This window comes from Lactuca virosa, chromosome 1, assembly GCF_052849685.1.
Source record: "Lactuca virosa cultivar CGN04683 chromosome 1, Lactuca_virosa_CGN04683_v6, whole genome shotgun sequence".
NCBI classification, from domain to species: Eukaryota; Viridiplantae; Streptophyta; class Magnoliopsida; order Asterales; family Asteraceae; genus Lactuca; species Lactuca virosa.
Genome location: NC_136426.1, coordinates 273,243,696 through 273,266,996, shown reverse-complemented (window position 1 = coordinate 273,266,996; position 23,301 = coordinate 273,243,696). Strand labels below are relative to the sequence as shown.

The window sequence follows — 23,301 nt, the reverse complement described above, 5'->3', positions numbered from 1 at the left end:
ACTCACCAAATCTTATACTAATGAAGCACATAGTTAAAATACTATAGGAGTATTTTATGGTTCTATAACACTGCACAAAATTATCACAAGTAGTACTAATCCTCTCAAATGAAATACCTGCAATTCCTTGTTTATGATAGTAAACCTATATTGTAGATCTCTGTTATCGATGTAGGATTAAGATTTATCTTGCTCGAAATTATCCAATTCATGATCAATATAGAAGGCTCATCGTCATTTTCCCCTTTTATCTTTTAGAGAAAGATGCCTCTTAGGAAGAGACCCAACAAAAAGAGCAACAATCCCCTTACATATCCTCGTCCGCCACCACCTCCTCAGTTTGATCCTGCCATGTTCCAGGCAGCAGTTATAGCCGTTGTGGCTGCCACGATGTCGCAAATAAATTATGGCGGCTCTAGCGGATCAGGAAGTGGTACCCATCCCCATAATCTTGAGGGTGGTCAGGGACACCAGAAGGAGTGTTCCTACAAAGATTTCATGAATTCGAAGCCCAAATATTTCGACGACAATGGAGGAGTCATTGCCCTAACCCGGTGGTTCGATAAGATCGAATCAATTTTCGAGATTTGTGCATGTTCTAAGGCCAGCAAGGTGAAGTTTTCCGCCTGCACCTTCACCAATAGAGCATTGACTTGGTGAAATAGTCGGGTCAAATCCCTAACTCTGCCAGTAGCCAATGCCATGGGTTGGGAGAGTTTAAAAGAACTAATGCTTGTTGAGTACGGCCCAAGAAGCGAGATGCAGAAGTTGGAACACGAGCTCTGTAATTTGAAGATGAAGGGTTCCGACATTGCTACTTATACAGCTAGATTCTACGATCTAGCTCTTCTATGTCCGGGGATGGTCACCCCGGAAAGCAAGAAAATAGAGAGGTACATTTGGGGATTGACGCCCCCAACTTAAGGAAATGTTTTGGCTGCTAAACCTCTCACATTCGACAGCGCCAAGTGTTTGGCGCAAACTCTTATAGATCATGGGGTTGATCTTGATGCAGTGGCATCCATTCCCGAACCACCAAAGGTGAGTGGTGGGAAGAAAAAGTTTTTGAACAAGCGTAAGGGCCAGTCTTCGCAGGAGCCCTCCAAGAAACAACAAGTAGTAGCAGTTCATGCTGCTACCACTCCTATCGTTGTTCCTGCAGCTCAAGCACCTGCCAGTAGATATGTTGGTACCCTTCCAAGGTTTGACAAGTGCAACTTTCATCATCATGGGCAGTGCCACGAGATGTTGTGCAATAGTTGTGGTAAGAAGGGACACACAACTCGATTTTGCAAGACACCAGCCCAACCAACCAATCAGGCTCCTGGAGCGGGCGTTGGTCAAGCCTGTTATGGCTGTGGGGAGATCGGGCACTTCAAGAGAAATTGCCCCAAGACAACAATAGTTGGCAACACAGGGAGAGTGCTAGCCATGGGCCAGGAGGAAGCGGTCGCTGATCCCACCGTTGTTACGGGTACGTTCCTCCTCGACAACTCTTATGCATGCATTCTTTTCGATTCTGGTGTGGAGAGAAGTTTTGTTAGTCATGCATTCAAGCATATTCTCAAGCATAAATCCCAATATTTAACCGAAACATTTACCGTCGAGATGGCTAACGGAAAGAAAGAGAGCACTAACGACGTATTCATAGATTGTACTCTTACCTTAAACAACCATTCTTTTCCAATCGACCTTATGCCAGTTTCCATAAAAAGCTTCGATGTTATCATCGGCATGGATTGGTTGAGTCCTAATCATGCTGATATCCTTTGTTATTTAAAAGTCATTCTCCTCAATCTGCCCTCTGGCGAAACCCTTATTATCTATGGTGATAAACTCAGATCAAACCTTCGTATCATTTCATGCATCAAAGCCCATAAATATCTGCGAAAGGATTGCCATGCATTCCTAGCCCATGTCGTTAATGAGAAGCAGGAAGTTAAAGACCTCGAGAGCATCCCCGAAGTCTGCAACTTTCCTGATGTCTTCCTCGAAGATCTTCCTGGAATCCCTCCCGAGCGCCAAGTCGAGTTCCGAATCGATTTAATCCCCAGAGCTACCCCCGTAGCTAAATCCCCTTACCGTCTAGCGCCGGCAGAAATACAAGAGTTATCCAACCAGCTCAATGAACTACTCGGCAAGGGATTCATCAGACCAAATTCCTCGCCCTGGGGAGCCCCGGTCTTGTTTGTGAAAAAGAAAGATGGATCCTTTCGGATGTGCATAGATTATCGTGAACTGAACAAGCTTAACATCAAAAACCGTTATCCCCTACCCATAATCGACGACCTCTTTGATCAACTCCAAGGAGCTGGCTATTTCTCAAAGATAGACCTGAGATCAGGGTACCATCAGTTGCGAGTCCATGAAGGTGATATTCCTAAGACAACATTTCGGACTCGGTATGGTCACTACGAGTTTGTAGTTATGCCCTTTGGTCTAACCAACGCACCCGCGGTATTCATGGATCTAATGAATCGGGTGTGCCGCCCCTTCCTAGACAAGTTTATGATAGTGTTCATAGATGATATACTTGTCTATTCTCGGAGTGAGGAAGATCATACACAACACTTGAGGCTAGTGCTAGAAACTCTAAGGGCGGAGAAACCATACGCAAAATTCTCTAAGTGCGAATTCTGGATCAGAAAGGTAAATTTCCTCGGTCACGTGGTTAGCGAGGAAGGTATACACGTGGACCCTTCCAAAATCAAGGTGATCGAGAATTGGTCAGAACCGAAGACGCCCACAGAAATCCATCAATTCTTGGGTGTCGCTGGCTACAATCGTAGATCTATCCAGAATTTCTCCAGGATTGCTAAGCCTTTAAGCACCCTGACTCAGAAAGGTGTACCTTTTAGTTGGGGAGAAAAGCAAGATATTACGTTCCAAACGTTGAAGCAAACACTATACAGCTCACCTATCTTGTCTCTGCCTGAGGGGACGGAGGAGTTCGTGGTCTATTGCGATGCATCCAATCAGGGCCTAGGTTGTGTGCTCATGCAGCGAGGAAAGGTTATTGCCTATGCCTCGAGACAGCTGAAAACACACGAAGTCAATTATACAACTCACAATTTGGAGTTGGGAGCAGTGGTCTTTGCGTTAAAGATTTGGAGACATTATCTCTATGGAACCAAGTGTACTGTCTTCACTGACCATAAAAGCCTACAACATATCTTCGATCAGAAAGAGTTGAACATGAGGCAACGGCGATGGGTAGAGCTACTCAGTGATTATGAGTGCGAAATACGCTATCACCTCGACAAGGCCAATGTGGTAGCGGATGCCCTCAGCCGGAAAGAGTATTCAGGTCGTAGAGTGAAGGCACTGACAATGACCATCCATTCCCATCTGTCCGCTCAAATCAGAGAGGCTCAGCTGGAAGCCTTAAAACCAGAAAACATGTCGGATGAAGCCTTGAGGGGAATGGAAAAGAACCTAGAGATCAAGGGAGACGGAGTTTATTATTTCATGAACCGGATCTGGACCCCAAAGTTCGGCGGTCACAGAGAGGTTGTTATGAGTGAAGCCCACGGGACTCGATACTCCGTTCACCCAGGTTCGGATAAGATGTATTTGGACCTCAAAAAGCTCTATTGGTGGCCAAACATGAAAGCAGAGATCGCTACCTTCGTGGGCAAGTGTCTGAATTGCGCCAAGGTGAAGGTGGAATATCAAAATCCCTCAGGTTTACTTCAACAGCCAGAAATACCTGAGTGGAAGTGGGAAAGGATTAAAATGGATTTCATCACTAAGTTGCCCAAGTCTCTGAGTGGGTACGACACGATCTGGGTAATTGTCGATCGATTGACTAAATCCGCCCATTTCCTGTCAGTCAATGAAACATTCAAGATGGAGAAACTTACACGAATCTACATCCAAGAGGTAGTTTGTCTGCATGGTGTGCCTATGTCCATTATCTCCGATCGGGATAGCAGATTCACCTCGAGATTTTGGCAGTCACTGCAGAAGGCTCTTGGAACTAAGCTGGATATGAGCACAACTTACCATCCACAGACAGATGGGCAGAGTGAGAGGACCATTAAGACATTGGAAGATATGTTGAGGGCATGTGTTATGGACTTTGGCAAGTCGTGGGACACCCATTTTCCCTTAGTCGAGTTCTCTTACAACAACAGCTATCACACTGGCATCAAAGTTGCGCCATTTGAAGCCCTCTATGGCCGTAAGTCCAGATCCCCTCTGTGCTGGGCTGAGGTGGGTGACACGCAGTTAGCTAGAGGTCAAGTTCCCAATAGCTCTCTCATTGGCCAAGAAATCATCCGAGAAACCATAGAAAAGATCGTACAAATTCGAGAATGACTAAAAGCTTCAAGAGATAGACAAAAGAGCTACGCCGATAAGAGACGAAAACCTCTGGAGTTCCAGGTTGGTGACCGTGTTTTATTGAAGGTCTCACCCTGGAAAGGCATGATACGCTTTGGAAAGCGTGGAAAGCTGAATCCGAGATACATAGGACCATTCGAGATCCTCGCTAGGATCGGTCCCGTAGCATACAAACTTCGTTTACCCCAAGAGCTTAACAATATCCATCCCATCTTCCATGTCTCGAACCTTAAAAAGTGTCTATCCGACAAAACCCTTGTGATCCCTCTTAATTAGATCGAGATCAATGAGAACCTTCATTTCGTGGAAGACCCAGTCGAAATCATTGATCGAGAAGTCAAAAGAACGAAACAAAGTCGCATACCGATAGTGAAGGTCCGCTGGAATGCCAAGCGGGGACCCGAAATCACTTGGGAGCGTGAAGATCAAATGAAACAGAAGTATCCTCATCTTTTTCCGAGTCCATGATTTGTATTCTATGTTTGAATTTCTGGACGAAATTCCCTCTATCGAGGGGATGATGTAGCAACCCGAACCTTTTTCCGTTAAAGTTAGCCGTTTTCCGTTAAATAAATTCACATTTTATTTGTTCCGTTCAATTCCTATGGTTTAGAAAGTCTTTTTAGTTATATATAAAGAAATTTATAAATGAGTCGGAACCAAAATCGCGTGAAAACCCGAGTTTCCTTTGAAAAATCATCAGTTTCCGGCCTAAGTGGTGTTCAATGCCGTGAACCCGATCACGGCCGTAAACCCGTTCACGGCTGGTGAACCGTTCATGGCTGGACCCCACCACCGACCATACTCCCAACCTATAAATACGTGGTTCCTACTCACATTCATACTTTTTGGCAGCAAACACACTTTCTCTCTCTAAAAACCCCCACCCAAAAACCCGAGATTTCTCAAGTTTTCTCTTCATCTAACACTCCATTTACCTTAAAAACACGTTTTGGAGCATCTAACACCAGCCTTTTCGTCGATTCAAACATAGTTGTTTTTGAGTTCACGGTCGTACACCCTTCAAATCTTCATATTTCCTTCAAGAACATCGTTCACGACCGTAAACCCTTCAAGGGGTTGTTCACGGCCGTAATCCCCTTCACGGCCGCAAACCTTCCCAAGTCGTGAACTTGGCTGAAAACCCGCTTTCTCCGATTCAATCGAGTCCCGGTAACATTCCTAAACTAAAAACAAGTGTTTTCCAACACTATAAATATTGGTTTCGCTAGTAAAATGCTTATATGTATTTAATTGATATTAGGATCCCATTAAGTGTCGCTTACATCAACCCGAGGGTCTTCACTCCCAGTTTCGTTGTCCGACATTTCACGCAACCAACAGTGAGTTCATACCCCTATGCTTTTACTGTTTTTAATATTTTCAAGGGGAGAGTACAAGCCAAACACAAATGATTTTATGAATTTATACAAAAGGATTTCAACACGATTAAAACTAATGCAATTGATACATCCATACGTTTTTCACATTTTATAAAATATTTAGATATTTTATCCCTTTTGTATTATGCTGAGCATAAGGGACGTTTTCAACTTACTGCCAAATTGCATAGTTTTCAGATCAATTCATGAACCAAATACATAATATTCATGCAAACTATAATAGGTATAGTTTGGGGTTTCAATATACAGTTTTACAAATTCAGAGCTTATACATTGTTAAGCATGTAAACTATGACATACTTAGTTTATGATATTCATTTATATCTCTCAGGTAATAAGAATTCATTACTGAATAGTTATTTAAGTATAATTATTACTCTATAAAGTATACAAATTGATTAAATTACAAAAGAACAATACATAACTATATGTAAACTAGTTAATACAGGATTGTGAGACAACTCTTCATTTGTTTCTTTCGAGGAACAGGTTAAATCCTATCTTTTACTATAATCAGAGTCTCCTGGAGGGAGAGCGTGAGATTTGTGAATAGATCTATTTGGGACTGACAATTCCACACCTAAACTGTTAGCTATAGTTAGGAAGGCATGCCTGGGGTGACAAATATCATACGGTCCGACGCTTGAAGAACGTCGTAGAGGTCATCAGTCATATCAAACATGGTTATACGACTCACAATAGTATAAACTAACTTTTTGTTCACGTGATTTCATTCTTCATTAGTTTTATTTTAATTAATAGAACTACTATACATTATATTGGAGGATTCCAGGGGATAAATTACATGGTTTTATTTTAATTAATGAAACTACTATACATACTGGTAGTAACCAGGGTTTTCCAACAGAACATTCTATATGTACAGGTGATTTCCAAGGTGTTCGTACTTATAGATCACTGTAACAAACTCATACATTAGAAAATATTGGATTTTATTGGAAACATATAAACATTATCACTGATTCATTAACAGGTTTTCATTATAAAAGCATGCTTATGAACTCACCAGCTTTTATGCTGATACTCTATTTTCAAAACCGCTTGTATTCTCAGGAAATCAGTAGACAGGTACCTCAGCAGACTTTTGAGAAGACGGGGCATATAGAGTCACGTCTTTATATTTTATTATACTTTTGATGTATATGAATATGAATCAAATAGATGTAAATACCTTTTTATATACATTCAATGTAATGGTTGTGTTTACTTTCATTTTATGATGCAATTGTTGTGATACTACATATGACGTCATCCACCCCCGAACGTTTCCGCCGTTTCGTTTTGGGGGTGTGACAACGAACGATTCTTCACCGATGTTTTTTTATCTTCAACCTCCATAATGCTCCTCTATTGCAATTTTGAGTTTTGAGTGAGCTGTCGTGTTATGGTCAAAGAAACTAGAGTTTAACAGAAAGACATTTCAGACTGAGAGACGGTCGGTGAGGTTTAATGAGAGAAAGAAAATGAAAATGGAGCTGGTGAGATCTTTGGGTTGATTAGGGGTGTGTATGGAGCGGTTTGGTTCGGTTATTGGTCAAAACTGAACCATAACCATTATTATTGGTTAATGCATTTTGGTACCTATTAGGTATGGTTAATATTGGTTATGATTAATGGTTTTTGTCGGTTAACGGTTTTGATTAATGGTTAATATTGGTTAACTATAATGTTCAAAATAATATAAATGGCGAAAGTATGTTGACATAAAAAATGAAAAGAAAATACAAAAAAGTCATCGTCACCTATGTTTGTAACCTAGGTTATAGTAATAGAATAAAATGTTTAGCTTTGATACTCATGTGAGATAACACATAGTCACATTCAAAATCAAAAACATTTAATAAAAATATAAAACATTAAAAAAATTGACATTAATAATTTCATATATTGATAATTGATATTGACATTAAAATAAAGTCAAACATCCATACACATTCAATGCGATTAAATCAAAAACTGTAAAAAAAAAGAGCCAAACATTCATATTATGTGTTATCTGGATAAAAAAAACCAATCACTCATATACATTCAATGTGATTTAGTCAAAAGCAGTAAATAAAAAAAGCCAAAAAAAAATACATTCTTAATATATCTCAAAGTCAAGATGAACCAAAAACTTAACTTACCTATAAATCTTGATTATAAAATCAAAACATCCTTCGAATAGGACTATAAAGTCAAAACAATATTTGATTAGGATTAACGGTGTGAGAAGCCTTCGATTATGGTTATGAGTGTGAAGATTAAACTAATTGTGAATAATATTTACAAATTGTAGAATTAGCCGAGTTGAATTACATAATTAATAAATAATCTAGCTCAATGCATGATTGGAAGATTGTGTATGTCTGCATGATCAATATTTGATGGTTTGATTGCTCATTTGTCTCCTGATAAGTGAGCATTAATGGATTATATTTTGAAATTTTAATAGGTATTGAATAAGTTTGACTATAGTATTTTATATATAATCTATAATTTTTATATATTAAAATATAAAGTTAGCGGTTCGGTTAACATTAGTTCGGTTAACCTATAAAACCATAACCGAACCATTAGTTATCGGTTAACAAAAATTAGAAACCGAACCAACGATTTTTAAAATGGTTCAGTTATATCGGTTAATTTCGTTTTGGTTCGGTTTATCGATTATTATGCTCACCCCTAGGGTTGATCACAAAGCAAGAAGCGTGCCTAAGCACAATGCAAGAAGACTGTTCATTTGATTTGATTTGATTTTAAGAACAGTAGAACCTGAGAAACATGATGTTATTGATGATGGAAGTTAGAGCTTAGTTTTGATTAGGAACACTAAAAAACCAAACCTATGTTGCTTGAAAAATAAGATAAAGCAATGATACCTTTGGCTTGGAATCCAAACGACGATGTTGGTGCCTGAGAGGAAGCAACGACGATGGATAAGAGAGATAAAGGTGGAAGAGCAGCGGTGGTGCGTTTGTAGCAGTGGTCCCAATAGTGCTGATCGTTTGTGTGGGTGCGTCGACAAACAGAGAACAAACGATGGTGAACTGGTGGTGAGTGAAGGGGTTAGAAGCGTCAGAAAATAGAGATGTCATTGGTCAAGCAAGAAAGCAAGGAGCGTACGGTAAGAAAGTAGTTCCATGGAAAAGAATAGTGTCTAACATTTTGACAAATATTAATGTCTATAATGTTAATTTATAGATATAAACTATAAAAATATAGACAAAATTGCAAGAATGGTCTCTGTGGTATGTCAAAACTAGCAACTTTGGTCCAAAATGGGTTTGCCTCGCAAGGATGGTCCAATAGTTTCATTTTGTTGCGAGTTTAGTCCAAAAATTTTAAAACTTTTTATAATGACGGATTTGCCCTTGGTATTTTCCCTTTTTCAATTTTTTTTATTACAGAAATCAAAAAAAGAAAAAGAAAAAAAAAGAAAATCTCTCTCTCTCTCTCTCTCTCTCTCTATAATACAATCTCTTCATTTCGTTAGTATCTCATCAGAAAAAAAATCCCTCCTCCTTCTTCACTTACGATCAAGAATACCCCACTGCCCTCATAATTTTCGGCTACCACTGCCTATCGCTGTCGTTAATCCACCCTCTTCTCCATCGCCGGAAAAAGGCAACACCTCCCCTCGTTTTGCAACAGCCCAACCACCCACCATAGTCGATGCTGTCAGAATCCCTTCCTCGACCTCCCTTTCATCTCCAACTCGTCTATCTCCCTCGTTTCTCACTTCTCCGGCGAAGACAGCAACCAGAGTTGACTGTGGCAGCTCCTCCGCCTCCCCCTGTCGTGACCCACCACCATCCAACATCCTAAATCCAAATCCACAATAGGTGTTCTTCATTCTTGATTTTGGATCTGAAATAAAACCCAAATCCAAAAGTTGAAGGTAGGTATGTTCTTGGTTCCAAATTTGAAACGTAGATGAAGAAGGGTATATCTCAAACAAAATCCACACACAAAACCTTACCTGAAACGAAAACCCACCATCGATTCCAACGAAAGGCAGATCGACGGGAGCTTCGCTGAGGCTGGGAAATCGCGATGAGGTGCAAGGGGTTCCGTCGAGACCGACAACCCTCTGTGGGTTTACTTTTCGTCTTCACTGTCGAGCGACTGTTACAGCGAGGGGGCTGCTCCGGTGGCCTCCTTGGTTGTTCTTCTCCTTTCCTTTTGTTCTAAAAACAATGTTGAATCAAGACTTGTTCAATCAAATTCCAAAGAGAGATATTGTTCCAAATGTTAAGTCTTACAAGATTAAGATGTATGGATTGTGTAGAAAGAGTTCGATGAGCGATGTTTTGGAAAACATCATGAACAGAACAGGGGATAGAGAAAAACGATAAACATATGGTGATGGGCTTTTGTTTGATTCTATATCGACAAGTCTGAAGCAAGAAGAAAACTCTCGATTTGTAGGTTTGAATCAAGAAGAAAATTGATGGTGTTTGATTTGGAGGTGTGAAAGTGATAAAGACAGAGATGGTGTTCAAGAAGAAAGCACTTTCTATTTGTAGGTGAAGGTGATGGAGATGGGTTCGACTACTGAGAGAGAGAGAGAGAGAGAGAGAGAGAGATTTTATTTTTGTTTTATTTTTAATTGTGTTTTAATTGTTGTAATAAAAGAAAATTGGAAAATAAATTAATAAGGGGAAAATCCGTCATTATAAAAAAGTTCTTAGGAAATTGGACTAAACTCGCAACAAAACGAAACTATTGGACCATCCTTGCGAGCCAAACCCATTTTGGACCAAAGTTGCTAGTTTTGACATACCACAGGGACCATTCTTGCAATTTTGTCAAAAATATATATATTAATTAAATAGTTTATTTGTTTTTTTTCAATTTAACCAAAATAATAAAAATTTAATCAAAACCAAAACAAATAAAGCAGGTCGATTCGGATATGCTTATTTGGCTTCCGTTTTTACCGAACTGAATTAAATAAAATCAAAACAAATAAGAATATCTTATAATGTTAATGTTAATTTATAGATTTAAACATGATTTGGTTCGATATTAAATGCTCTTCCACGTTATCACAGGTCGAAACTTGAAAGTTGAAATTCTAAACTTGAACGCATCAATTACTCGATAAGATAACTGAAAGTTGAAAGTAAAAGGCTCGATCGGAGGGTAAGCTTTCTCATCTCATGTAATTTCTTATAATGTTAATGTTAATTTATAGATTTAAACATGATTTGGTTCGATATTAAATGCTCTTCCACGTTATCACAGGTCGAAACTTGAAAGTTGAAATTCTAAACTTGAACGCATCAATTACTTGATAAGATAACTGAAGGTTGAAAGTAAAAGGCTCGATCGGAGGGTAAGCTTTCTCATCACATGTAATTTCTTATAATGTTAATGTTAATTTATAGATTTAAACATGATTTGGTTCGATATTAAATGCTCTTCCACGTTATCACAGGTCGAAACTTGAAAGTTGAAATTCTAAACTTGAACGCATCAATTACTCGATAAGATAACTGAAGGTTGAAAGTAAAAGGCTCGATCGGAGGGTAAACTTTCTCATCACATGTAATTTCTTATAATGTTAATGTTAATTTATAGTTTTAAACATGATTTGGTTCGATATTAAATGCTCTTCCACGTTATCACAGGTCGAAACTTGAAAGTTGAAATTCTAAACTTGAACGCATCAATTACTCGATAAGATAACTGAAGGTTGAAAGTAAAAGGCTCGATCGGAGGGTAAGCTTTCTCATCTCATGTAATTTCTTATAATGTTAATGCTAATTTATAGATTTAAACATGATTTGGTTCGATATTAAATGCTCTTCCACGTTATCACAGGTTGAAACTTGAAAGTTGAAATTCTAAACTTGAACGCATCAATTACTCGATAAGATAACTGAAGGTTGAAAGTAAAAGGCTCGATCGGAGGGTAAACTTTCTCATCACATGTAATTTCTTATAATGTTAATGTTAATTTATAGTTTTAAACATGATTTGGTTCGATATTAAATGCTCTTCCACGTTATCACAGGTCGAAACTTGAAAGTTGAAATTCTAAACTTGAACGCATCAATTACTCGATAAGATAACTGAAGGTTGAAAGTAAAAGGCTCGATCGGAGGGTAAGCTTTCTCATCTCATGTAATTTCTTATAATGTTAATGCTAATTTATAGATTTAAACATGATTTGGTTCGATATTAAATGCTCTTCCACGTTATCACATGTCGAAACTTGAAAGTTGAAATTCTAAACTTGAACGCATCAATTACTCGATAAGATAACTGAAGGTTGAAAGTAAAAGGCTCGATCGGAGGGTAAGCTTTCTCATCACATGTAATTTTACGGCACTCAAATTTTCACTTCAACTGTAGTTAGGGTTCTATTAACTTTCCCCAATGATCAAGAGATCGATAAAGTGGCACTTTGAAATTATAAAACATTCCCGCGTCTTTCTCCTTCTTGATTGAATTTGTTTGTTACTTTTTTAAGGTAAAAAAAATTCAGTCGAAAATGGGAAGAGGGAAGTTTAAGGGCAAGCCCACTGGTCGCCGCGAGTTCTCCACCACCTAAGAGATGAGTATGTTCTTAAATCTGCTTATGTTTTTCTCCATTTTTCTGCTGTTCGATAATGTCTATTTATCTGAATTACGAAATTGATCTCTTTGATTTTTTTAATGCCTTGGTTTTCAAATTCGATTCGTTTCATTAAATACTTAGAATTGTCGAGTCTGCTCACTGATTTTCGTCGACATCCAGTCCTTGTTTTTTGCACTCTTTTGAAACTTCTCCCTTCATTTGGATTTAGGAAATAGATTACAGAGATTACAACAAGAAGTAATTAATTTCTTGTTTTATTTTCACTTTTGAATTGTAAGGGGAAAGACCAGAGTGGACTTATATATATGTTCCTTTTGGTGGATTAACTTCCCAATTACATTCAAAATGTCACTAGTTTGAAATTTCTCTTTTGCTTCTACGATTGTGTAGTGACATGACTGTTTAAATATGCCTTTAATATACGACGAGAGCTATTTTAGAATTTGATATACCCTAGTATGGTGTAATCAATTGTTTTAGTAGAATTGAATTTCTTGAAGGGTTATTTTGGACTTAAAAATCAAGGATTCCATAGCTATTCCCCTGACATGTCATTCCAAATGCTATTGTAATTGCTATAATCAATTTCTCTATCCATTTTGTTTTAAGTCTCTATACTTAAGTGCACAACTATGAGAACCCTTTGACTAGGAAAAATTGCCTTTTGTGTGTAATAGAAAGAAAGCATGCGACTGATCAAATTTGACACAAATTGAGTGCATTTTTTTTTAATCATAAAGAAGATATCTTTCGAAGAAACATTTTCAAAATCGGAAAGGAGGATATAAAAAGTTATGTTATAAGTGATTCACATATTCAATACACTGATTTAGAAAGAAGACGTGTATTGTGGAACATTTTAAACAGGAAATGATCCTAATGTTACTTGCGATGATCTTTATACAACTATATTGTTTATTTTTCTTTTTCTTTATATTTTTTGGCATGTTGAACGTTTATATTAGTGAAACCACATGATAAGTAATGACTAAGTTATCCTTTCCATGTCTTATTGGTGATTGCAGTTGTTGGCACTTCTTCTCGCCCTCGCACGTTCAAAAAGGTAATTCTATATATGTTAGCTCAACATTTAGTAATATGATTTTGTAAAATTGTTAATGGTATACAAATTAATAAAGAAATCCCTAAGATTTGATGATAACAAATGTTTTACTCAAACTACGTCGTTTTGAGTGGTTGTTTGTACACCTAATTTTACCAGGAAGAAGCTGAAGTTGAAGAGGAGGAGAGATCCGATGAAGAATCTGTAGCGAGTAATTGTGGCTCTTATATGGTAACTCTTTTTACATGATATTTTTTGTAGATAAATTGTTTTCTTTACTTTGGGAATATCAAGACCATTTACTTATCATTCTTTTTATGTTTATAGAAGAAGAAAGGACCCCAAGGTGTAATTGAGATTGAGAACCCTAATATGGCTAAGCCCAAGACATTGAAAGCTAGAGATGCTGATGTAAGTTTTGAATGTATAATAAATACTTCCTCCCTTTTCTTTTAGTTTCTTTTTTAAAATTGAACCACAATGATTTTCAAAATGTGAAGAAATAGCAAATATAATTTCATTGATTTTTTTATTGTAGCATCCTACATTCATTTTTTCTTATTGCAGCTTTGTATTTTGAAAAATCTACATAGTTTAAAGTATAATGTCTTAATAAGAAAAGCGTTTAAAGTAGAATGCTATAATAGGGTAGACTTTTCATAAGACGATGTCTTTATGAGAAAATAACCGAAAGATCAATGATGTAATAAAAACAAAATGAAAATGAGATGTTATAATACACAAATAAATGGAAGCATAATAGTATTTCTGGCATTAACACATTTGTTTTTTATAGCATCCTGTTTTTTTATTTTTTCGTATTACAACAATGTACGTTGAAAACTCTGCCCAATTATAATAAGGTCATTCAATACAAATCAATTTTTACTGCTATAATTAGGTAGCTTTTTCAAAGTATAATGTTCCTAATATGAAAATAGTGAAAGTGCAACGCAATAACTAGGTAGTTTTTTTTCTTCATAATATGATGCCTTATTAAGATATACTATACTGAAAGTATAATGCTATAATTTGGTATTTTATTCATAATATCATGCCTTAGATAAAAACTAGAAGTACATTGATGTACTAGAAAGTAATAATAACACTCTGCTATAATATGAAAATAAATGAAATTATTTGTTATTTCTTGCATTTAGCCCACTTCTAAATTTTTGTGAATAGAGTTGCTTTTAAAAATGAGAAATAATGTATCTAGCCTATAAACTAAAAAAAAATTACATCTTTGCTATTTAAGATCAAAGCATGATTAACAATATGAACGCACTATATTATATAAATTCAGATGAATATCTTTTGGAATTATTGTTTTGACACTTGCTCTTTCTATACAGCTTGACAAGACAACTGAATTATCAAGACGTGAAAGGTTATAAATGCTTCTTGTCTCTTGTCTCTTTTTTGTGATGTATCTTATTAAAAAAAACACATTGTACTTTCACCATTTTATGGAAGGGCTATTGTCACATTTGACCATTATAGTATTAGCCATCTACTTGTTTTACCAACTAAGTTTTTTTTGACATATAAACCACTTAACTTGATATCATGTATCCATATTACCATTTAATAAGTGCTTTATATTAAAAAGATAAAATATAAAAATGTTAATAAAAGAACCCACATAAGATGCCATGTGAACATGTCACACTCAGAGTTAGACACTTAACTATTTTTTTTATCGCCTCGCTCGTAGCAATAAATACTAGTAAATCAAGTTACAAAATTTAATTTAAGGGTGGTCACTAGTAAAAATTCGTAAGTTTATTTTATAGACCTTTGTATTAAATTGTTTACAAAACACTATAAAAGTCGAAACATGATACACACAAAACTAAGATAACATAGTTCAATTGACACTTGACTTATAAGCACTACTAAAGACTTACCACCATTTCATCTTTAATCTCTATGACAGAAAGATGCCTCCCCGTAGACCTATCAGGCGTGTCATCAACAACGCGTCAACAAATCCACCACCACCACAGTATGATCCTGCTGTCTTTCAGGCTGCTGTAACAGCCGTAGTGACAGCCGCCATGACTCAAATCCACGCAAGTGGTACCAGTGGAGCTGGTAGCGGTGCCAACCCATCTAACCACAAAGACAGCCATAGACACCCAAGGGAGTGTTCCTACAAAGACTTCAACAACTGTAAACCCAAATCCTTTAATGGAAGCGGAGGAGTCATTGCTCTAATGCAATGGTTTGAGAAAACGGAGTCGATTTTTGAAATATGCGCCTGCCCAGAAGGTAGCAAAGTGAAGTTTGCTGTCTGCACCTTCTCTGACAGGGCCCTTACATGGTGGAATGGCCATGTCAAGTCACTGACCCTTGTAGTAGCTAACTCAATGAGCTGGGAGAACTTAAAAGCCATGATGATGGAAGAGTACTGCCCGAGGAGCGAAGTACAAAAGCTAGAGCAAGAGCTCTGGGGTCTGACGATGAAAGACTCCGACATTGCTGCTTACACAGCCAGATTCAGTGACCTGGCTATTCTGTGTCCCGAGATGGTCACCCCGGAAAATAAGAAAGTGGACAGATACATCTGGGGACTATCACCTCAGATCCAATGGAACGTGATAGCTGCTAACCCACTTACTTTTGATAGTGCCAAGCATCTGGCACAGACACTCGTGGACCATGGAGTCCGCCAAGGTGTGATGGCCCCCGTTCCTGAGCCAACCAAAGGGGACGACTATAAGCGAAAGTCTTGGAGTAAGAAAAAGGGACAGCCAACTCAAGAATCCTCGAAGAAACAACAGATTATTGTTGTTCATGCTGGCACAACACTTGCCACACCAACACCAGTGAGACAATATGCTGGGATTCGCCCAAAATGCAACAAGTGCAACTTCCATCACTATGGAGCCTGCCGAGAGTTACACTACAGAAATTTCAACAGGAAGGGGCACACTGCCCGTTTCTGTAGAGCATCAGCACAACCAATCTCCCAGGTCCCCGACATTGGAGTAAGCCAGGCCTGTTACGGGTGTGGCGAAACTGGACACTTCAAGCGGGATTGTCTAATGTTGGTAAAGATGGAAGAGTGCTGATGATTACTACAGGAGAGACCCTCCCGGAGCCACCTGTGAATATCGGTACGTTCCCTAACAATAATGTTTAGGGCTAGAAATTTTTCAAAAGCTAGTGCCAATTAAATCATAATCATAAATTGCTCCCCATACGAACAAATCACATTACTCATATAAAAACTAAGGATCCTTGTCCGTGAGCTATAATGACTTAGTATAAACGTCAGGGTCATATATAATTAAGATTCTACGGACCTAGAGTGCGTGATTCCGCCTTATTTCCTGTTCCTTGTTTGGTTGTGGATTTAGGGCAGAGTCACTCAGTCGATTGTCTTCTCAATCTTAATTATATACGACTTCTATGCACCAAGCGATTATAGAGGGACCTGGTAGGGATCATATTATGAAATTTCATCACTATTTATCGGAGCACTCGTACTGCTAGTACTCGGTAAATACGGTACAAATGTTCGCAGTAGTAATAACTAGAATAAAACTGAAAGCACTAAAGACGTACACATAGAACACACTATCGCTCTAACAGTCACTTCTTCCAAATCGACGTAATACCTGTTACCATAAGAAGTTCTGACATCATCATTTGACATAGATTGGCTTGGTCCTCACCATACCAATTTCATGTGCTATGAAAAGACCCTTCTCCTTAACCGACCGACTAACGAAATCCTTTCAAGATATAGCAACAAAGCCGACACAAATCTCTGTATCGTCTCTCGCTTCAAAACCCAGAAGTACCCATGCGAGGGGTACCATACCTTCCGTAACCTTCCCGAAGTGTTCCCAGCAGACTTCCTGGGAAGACCACTCGTACAGCAAGTCAAGTTCAAGAATACAGACTAAGGACCCATGCGGCTAACCTATCACTACTAGGTGTATACGTGAGGGTGGTATATAATTAAGATTCTACGGACTTAGAATGTGTGATTCCGCCCTACCTCCTGTTCCTTGTCTGGTTGTGGACTTGGGACAGAGCCACCCATCCAACCGTCTTTTCAATCTTAATTATATACGACTTGTATACACGAGGTGATGATAGATGAACCAAGTATGAGTCCTACCATGAACTTCAGGACAAAGCTGCCCAAGACTATGAGTGGACATGCCACCATTCGAGTGAATGTAGACAAGTAAACCAAACCCACACACTCCCTACCAAGCAAAATAGCAGACGAAATGGAGAAGATCCGCTGGAACACCAAGCGAGGATCTGAATTCACTTAGGGACGAGAATATCAACAGGAACAGAAGTACACACCTTTTTCCCCAACCATGGAAGTCCCACTCAGAACACTAATTTCGGGACGAAATTCCCTCTAACAGGGGGATAATGTAACAACTGGAAAATTTTAGAGCAAGCAAGGTCTAAATCTTAACCAAGTATAGGTGAATTCACAACGTAACATTTATGCAATGAGACTATGAATGCCAAGAGGCATGTTTATATAAGTTCATATGTATGTACACTTTGAAAACCATGTTGTAATGAACCTTAGAAAGGCAAATAAATTCAACAAGCCATCAAGGAATCAAAGGAGTCAACACAAGTCCAAATTATAAGTCTATAAGCAAGTTATTATAAAATACTTTAGGGATCTCGGTTTGGAGAATCTTGGAACACCTTATGACCGAAATCGCTTGCTTTTAGGATTGTTAGGACCGAAATCTCTTCATGGTGGAAGCTAGGACCGAAAACAACCCTCTCATGTGAAGTATAGGACCGAAAACACAAGCTAAAGCCCATTAAGGCCGAAAACCCTCATGCTAAGGACCGAAATCTCATTTGTTTTTGGTGAAAACTTGGCCGAAAACCCCTCCAAATATCTAGATATTTTACTTAATTAAGTTTCCAATGTGATATGATACACTTACCAACATAAGTGTCACTTCTCTTACACCTTATCTATTCCTTCCATATATAATACACACATATGAACCATTTCTCATTCTCAGTGAACAAAACTTCACCATTTTTCTCTCAAATATCAAGCCTTATTTCATCTCCAAACTCATCAACCAAATATCCCTTGGAGCTTTTTCGTTCAAGATAGTTCTTAAGGATCATAGTAAGTTCCTTATAATCTAGTGTTTTATGTAAACCTTTTTATGTTAAGTTCATCATATTCACACATTACTATGTATTTAAACTAGTAGGATACGACTAGCTTCCCGTATTCTAGGTCGAAGGTCACCATTTTACCTCGTTATCTAAACCACGATCACACATAAGGTGAGTTCATACCCCCACATTTTTCTAAGTTTTTTAAATGTTTTAGGGGGGGGGAATACAAGTAACACGCAAGAAATCTTGTGTTTAAAAATATAAATCGCTTATTATGTTTTCACGTACTTTATATATATATATATATATATATATATATATATATATATATATATATATATATATATATTATGCAAACATGCTAAAAATCGTTACTACCAAACTTATAAACTCTTACGTACAAAGTTGTTAAAAATACAAAGATTTTACCATTTTATCAAAACATACACTTTAAAACTATAATAGATATAGTTTGGGAAACATTCACGTTATTTTACTCTTTTGGGTCAAAGAAATGATTATATAAAAATATGATTATTTTATACATGTAAACACTGTGAAAGGATAATACATACGATAACAAGGAAAAGAAAACTTCAACGCACTTTATGTAAACTAGTTAATATAGGATTGTGAGTCACTCCTTCGTTGTACCAACTAGGGTACCCGTTAAAATCCTCAATTATAACCAGAGTCTCCTGAAGGGAGAGCATGAGTTTGTGTATAGATCTATACAAGACTGACAATCCCGCGACCTGACTGTTAGCTACAATTGGAACGGAAGTTCTGGGGTGACAAATGTCATAACTTTCCGACGCCTGAAGAACGTCGTGCAGGCCATTAGTCATATTAGTATGGTTATAATGAACTCTCACAATAAGCATTAACTAAAACATTTGGTTTACAGGACAAACATAACTTCAATGGTTTTATTTAATATTAAAACTATATTACACTATTTTCAAGTGCAATATTCATACATATCGGTTTAGGACAACAAAGAATCATATTTTCATCTATGATTGCTTAGTGTGTATGTCAGGGTTATATAAAATTAAGACCCGATAGACTTAGAATTTGTGGGTCCGCCTTATTTTCTATTCCTTGTTTGGTTGTGGGCTTAGGGCAGACCCATTATATTCGACGGCCTATTAAATCTTGATTTTATATAACTTGTATACACTAAGGGATTATAGAAGAAAGCTATGGGATTTCTAGAAGTACACACTGTTATACCACAAGTAATACATTATACTACTTACTATTACGTTACAATTAGCACTTCAGGGAACATACATACAAATACAACCACATGACATTACTTTCTAGTATAGTACAACTTACATTTCTGAAAGGACCATTATTGTTAACTCTGTGATTACTTAGGGTATACGTTAGGGTTATATACAATGAAGATCCGATAGGCAGTCGAATGTGTGATTTCCGCCTTATTTCCTGTTCCTTGTTTGGTTGTGTGCTTAGGGCAGATCCACCCATTCGACCGTCCGTTCGATCTTGATTATATATAACTGGTATACACTAAATGATCATAGGAAGTAACAGTACGGGTCACACCATTTACATAAATTAGAGCTTCACATTACAAATTTTAAGCATAAGAAACTTATACTATTTGGTCTTAAGATACTAAGACTACGATACATTTACAACAGAAAATATAGGATTTTCTGGAAGAACACAAAAACGTTTTCAATAACAAAGAACTTACCCTTTTCACATAAAATGCTTATGAACTCACCAACTTAAATGTTGACACACGCAGGTTTTGTGAAGACGGAGCATAGTAGCGTCACATCTTAGTTTTTGCTTATTACTTTTGCAGGCAATCAATATATGATTCGAACACAATGTAAATACTTTATTATCAATATAATGGTTGTTGTTGCTTTGATTACTATTATTCAATTGTTATGATACTGTACATGACGTCGTCCGCCCCCGAACGTTTTAGCTGTTTCGGTTTGGGGGTGTGATAGATAGCAAGAGTAAAGTACGTTGTTGTTCTCCATACTTTTCCCAAATGAGTACTACCTATGATTCTTCGATAGGATACTTATAAATACCTAAACAATATTTTATATATGGCTTATGCTCTCTTTAACATTTTAAATTAGGAAGAAAACCATGCCGCCAAGAACAGGTACTCGAGGTCGCCCAACACCATAAGAATAACCAACACCAACACCAACACTACCACTACCACTACCACTACCACTACCACTGGACTCGACAACAATCGAGATAATGATTGCACAACAAGTCGTTGACGCTTTGGCCACTTACGAGGCCAATCGGGGAATCAGATTCGGACCAAGTGGTGGTGGAGGTGGAAGCGGTATCCATAGTGACAATAGGGGCAGTCCAAGGGTGTGCACCTACAAAGACTTCATGAACTACAAACCAAGACCCTTCTATGGCAATGAGGGAGCACTCGGTCTGATCCGCTGGATTGAAAAGACAGAATCGGTTTTCCACATCAGCTTCTGTGCTGAGGATTGTCGTGTCAAGTTTGCCACTAGCACATTTCTGGATACTGCCCTTACTTGGTGGAATGGTCATGCCAAGACTATGGGTATCGACGCTGCATACACCATATCTTGGGATGAACTTCAACAAATTCTCACAGACGAATACTGCCCCAGGTTCGAAATGCAGAACTTGGAACAAGAATTGTGGAACTTAACCATGAAAGGGGAGGACATCGAAGCCTACACCTCCTGATTCAATGTGTAACACCCTGTTTATTAAATAAATAAACAGATAAATTAACGAATATATAGTAGCTCTAAAATCAATAATTATATATATCAAAGGATGGTTTCGAAGAGCTAATGGTCACGAATTTAGAAGTTGGGGGTTAAAAGTGTAAGTTCCGGATTGGTTTTGTAAGTATTTATGAAGGCAGGGACTAAATGAGAATTTATGGGACTTCATTTGAAAAGATTTTGGGAGGCTAGGGGCCGAATGGTAACTTTGGGACCTAATATGAAAAGGATTTGTTGAGGAGGGACTGTTAGGTAACTGTTGGACTTAATTCGAAAGGGATTTTCGTGGTCAGGGCTTAAATGGTAAATATGGGGGTTTATTTCGAAATAATTTATGGAGGGAGGGGCTGAACTTGCCATTATGGAAACAAGTTTGGGGGATCAGGGTATATAAACCCGTCACCCCCGGTTCTAACCCTAACCCTAAAGAGAGTGGCAGCCGCCACCCTCCTTCTTCCCCACCGGCGCCGCTGCCACTGTAGATGCCGGAAACCACCAAGGAGCTGTCGTGCCATTTAGCTGTCGGCGAAGTCGCTCGTGTTACTATTTCATTGCCAGCCGACCACCGTACCCTTCGCCGCAACCATCACCGTTGAAGACGAAGGGCCGCCATGGAGCGCCATGACAGTAGATGACCGGAGGAGACCCTTGGGTGGTCGTCGTCGCTGGTTTGCTGCTGCCAACGTGAATCAGCCGCCTGCTCCGACTGACGTACGCCGCCACGCGAAGGTTGTGCTGGTGTGCTGCTGTTCTTTTGGGCGTTTGTTTGGCCTGAAAGCCAAGAACAACCACCATGGGAGCCGACCATGGTGGCTGCCACAAGTGTACAACCGTTCTCCCACCACCCGCCGCCATGTGGTGGTGGCTATGTGTGATAATTAATGTTTGCGTGTGTGTGTTTCACTTGTAAGAGGGGCTACATGAGCGTTTTTTGGCCGGAGTTCACGGAAAAGCCACCACCACAACCACCACTACCACCATAAGGTGGTGGTTGCCGCCACTCGCCACCGCCGGCCACCACAAGGTGGTTATGTGTGTGTGTGTGTTAGTTAGTGTGTGTGTGTGTGTGTGTGTGTGTTACTTTTGTTTTTTCCATTGTAAATTGTAACAAAAAAATGGAATAATGAGAAAGAAACCCTAACCACCACCGTGAGGTAGTGGCTGCCGCCACCGGCCACCGTGTCGGGTGGCGATGTACCTTGTTTGGATTGTGATTCGTTTGGATGTTTTGACAAAGGGACTAAAACCCTAATGGGCCTATTAAACCCTAATGGGCCCAATGAAGCCCTAATGGACCCAAAAGCCCAAACATGTGACTAATGGGTGTAATAAACCCTATTTAACCTAAGGAAATCCCTAATGGGCTTAAGGATTTGGTTTTGGGCCTATTGGGCTAAGATGGGATTGGAAACCCTAATTAGGGTTTAGAAAACCCTAATATTGGATTTTTGGGTTTGGGACTTACCGGGACCGCATCAGAATTATTTAATGAATTTAAATATTAATTAATAATCATTGCAAATTAACCTAAGGCCATGTGGGACTTAATGGATTAAGTCCTTAATGGGTTAAGTAGGAAACTTAACCCTAATCATCATTTTATGTGAAACCCTAATTTCACTTGGGCCTTTAGTTGGGCCTTTCTATTGGGCTTTGATGATTGGGATAATAATGGGCCATCCAAGAATAAGCTAATGGGCTAAAATAATTTAATGGGCCTAGGGTAAGGCCCATGTAAGGGGTTGGGCCCAGTTTGGAAAATTAGGACATAGATGGGCCATAGTTTGGGCCTTAATGATTATATGATATTGGGCCAGTAGAATGTCAAAGGTTGGACTGGAATAAATGGTTGGGCCTTAGAGTGAGACCATGTAAAGGTTTGGGCCCAATTTGGAAAATTGGGCCATGTGTTAGGCTTTGACCCATAGTTGACTTTTGGGCCTTTGGATTGGGCCTTGGGCTTGAATCAAGCCAAGATAG

General features: G+C 38.4%; 1 pseudogene across 1 annotated transcript; it reads left to right on the top strand.

The window, feature by feature from the left end:
• The first annotated feature begins 12,114 nt into the window (after positions 1 to 12,114).
• On the top strand, positions 12,115 to 20,393 carry LOC145129873 (uncharacterized; annotated as a pseudogene). Its single transcript, XR_013717698.1, has 7 exons — positions 12,115 to 12,316; positions 13,362 to 13,399; positions 13,559 to 13,630; positions 13,727 to 13,810; positions 14,755 to 14,789; positions 15,339 to 15,435; positions 20,379 to 20,393. The product of XR_013717698.1 is annotated as an uncharacterized LOC145129873 (transcript).
• Positions 20,394 to 23,301: the final 2,908 nt, after the last annotated feature.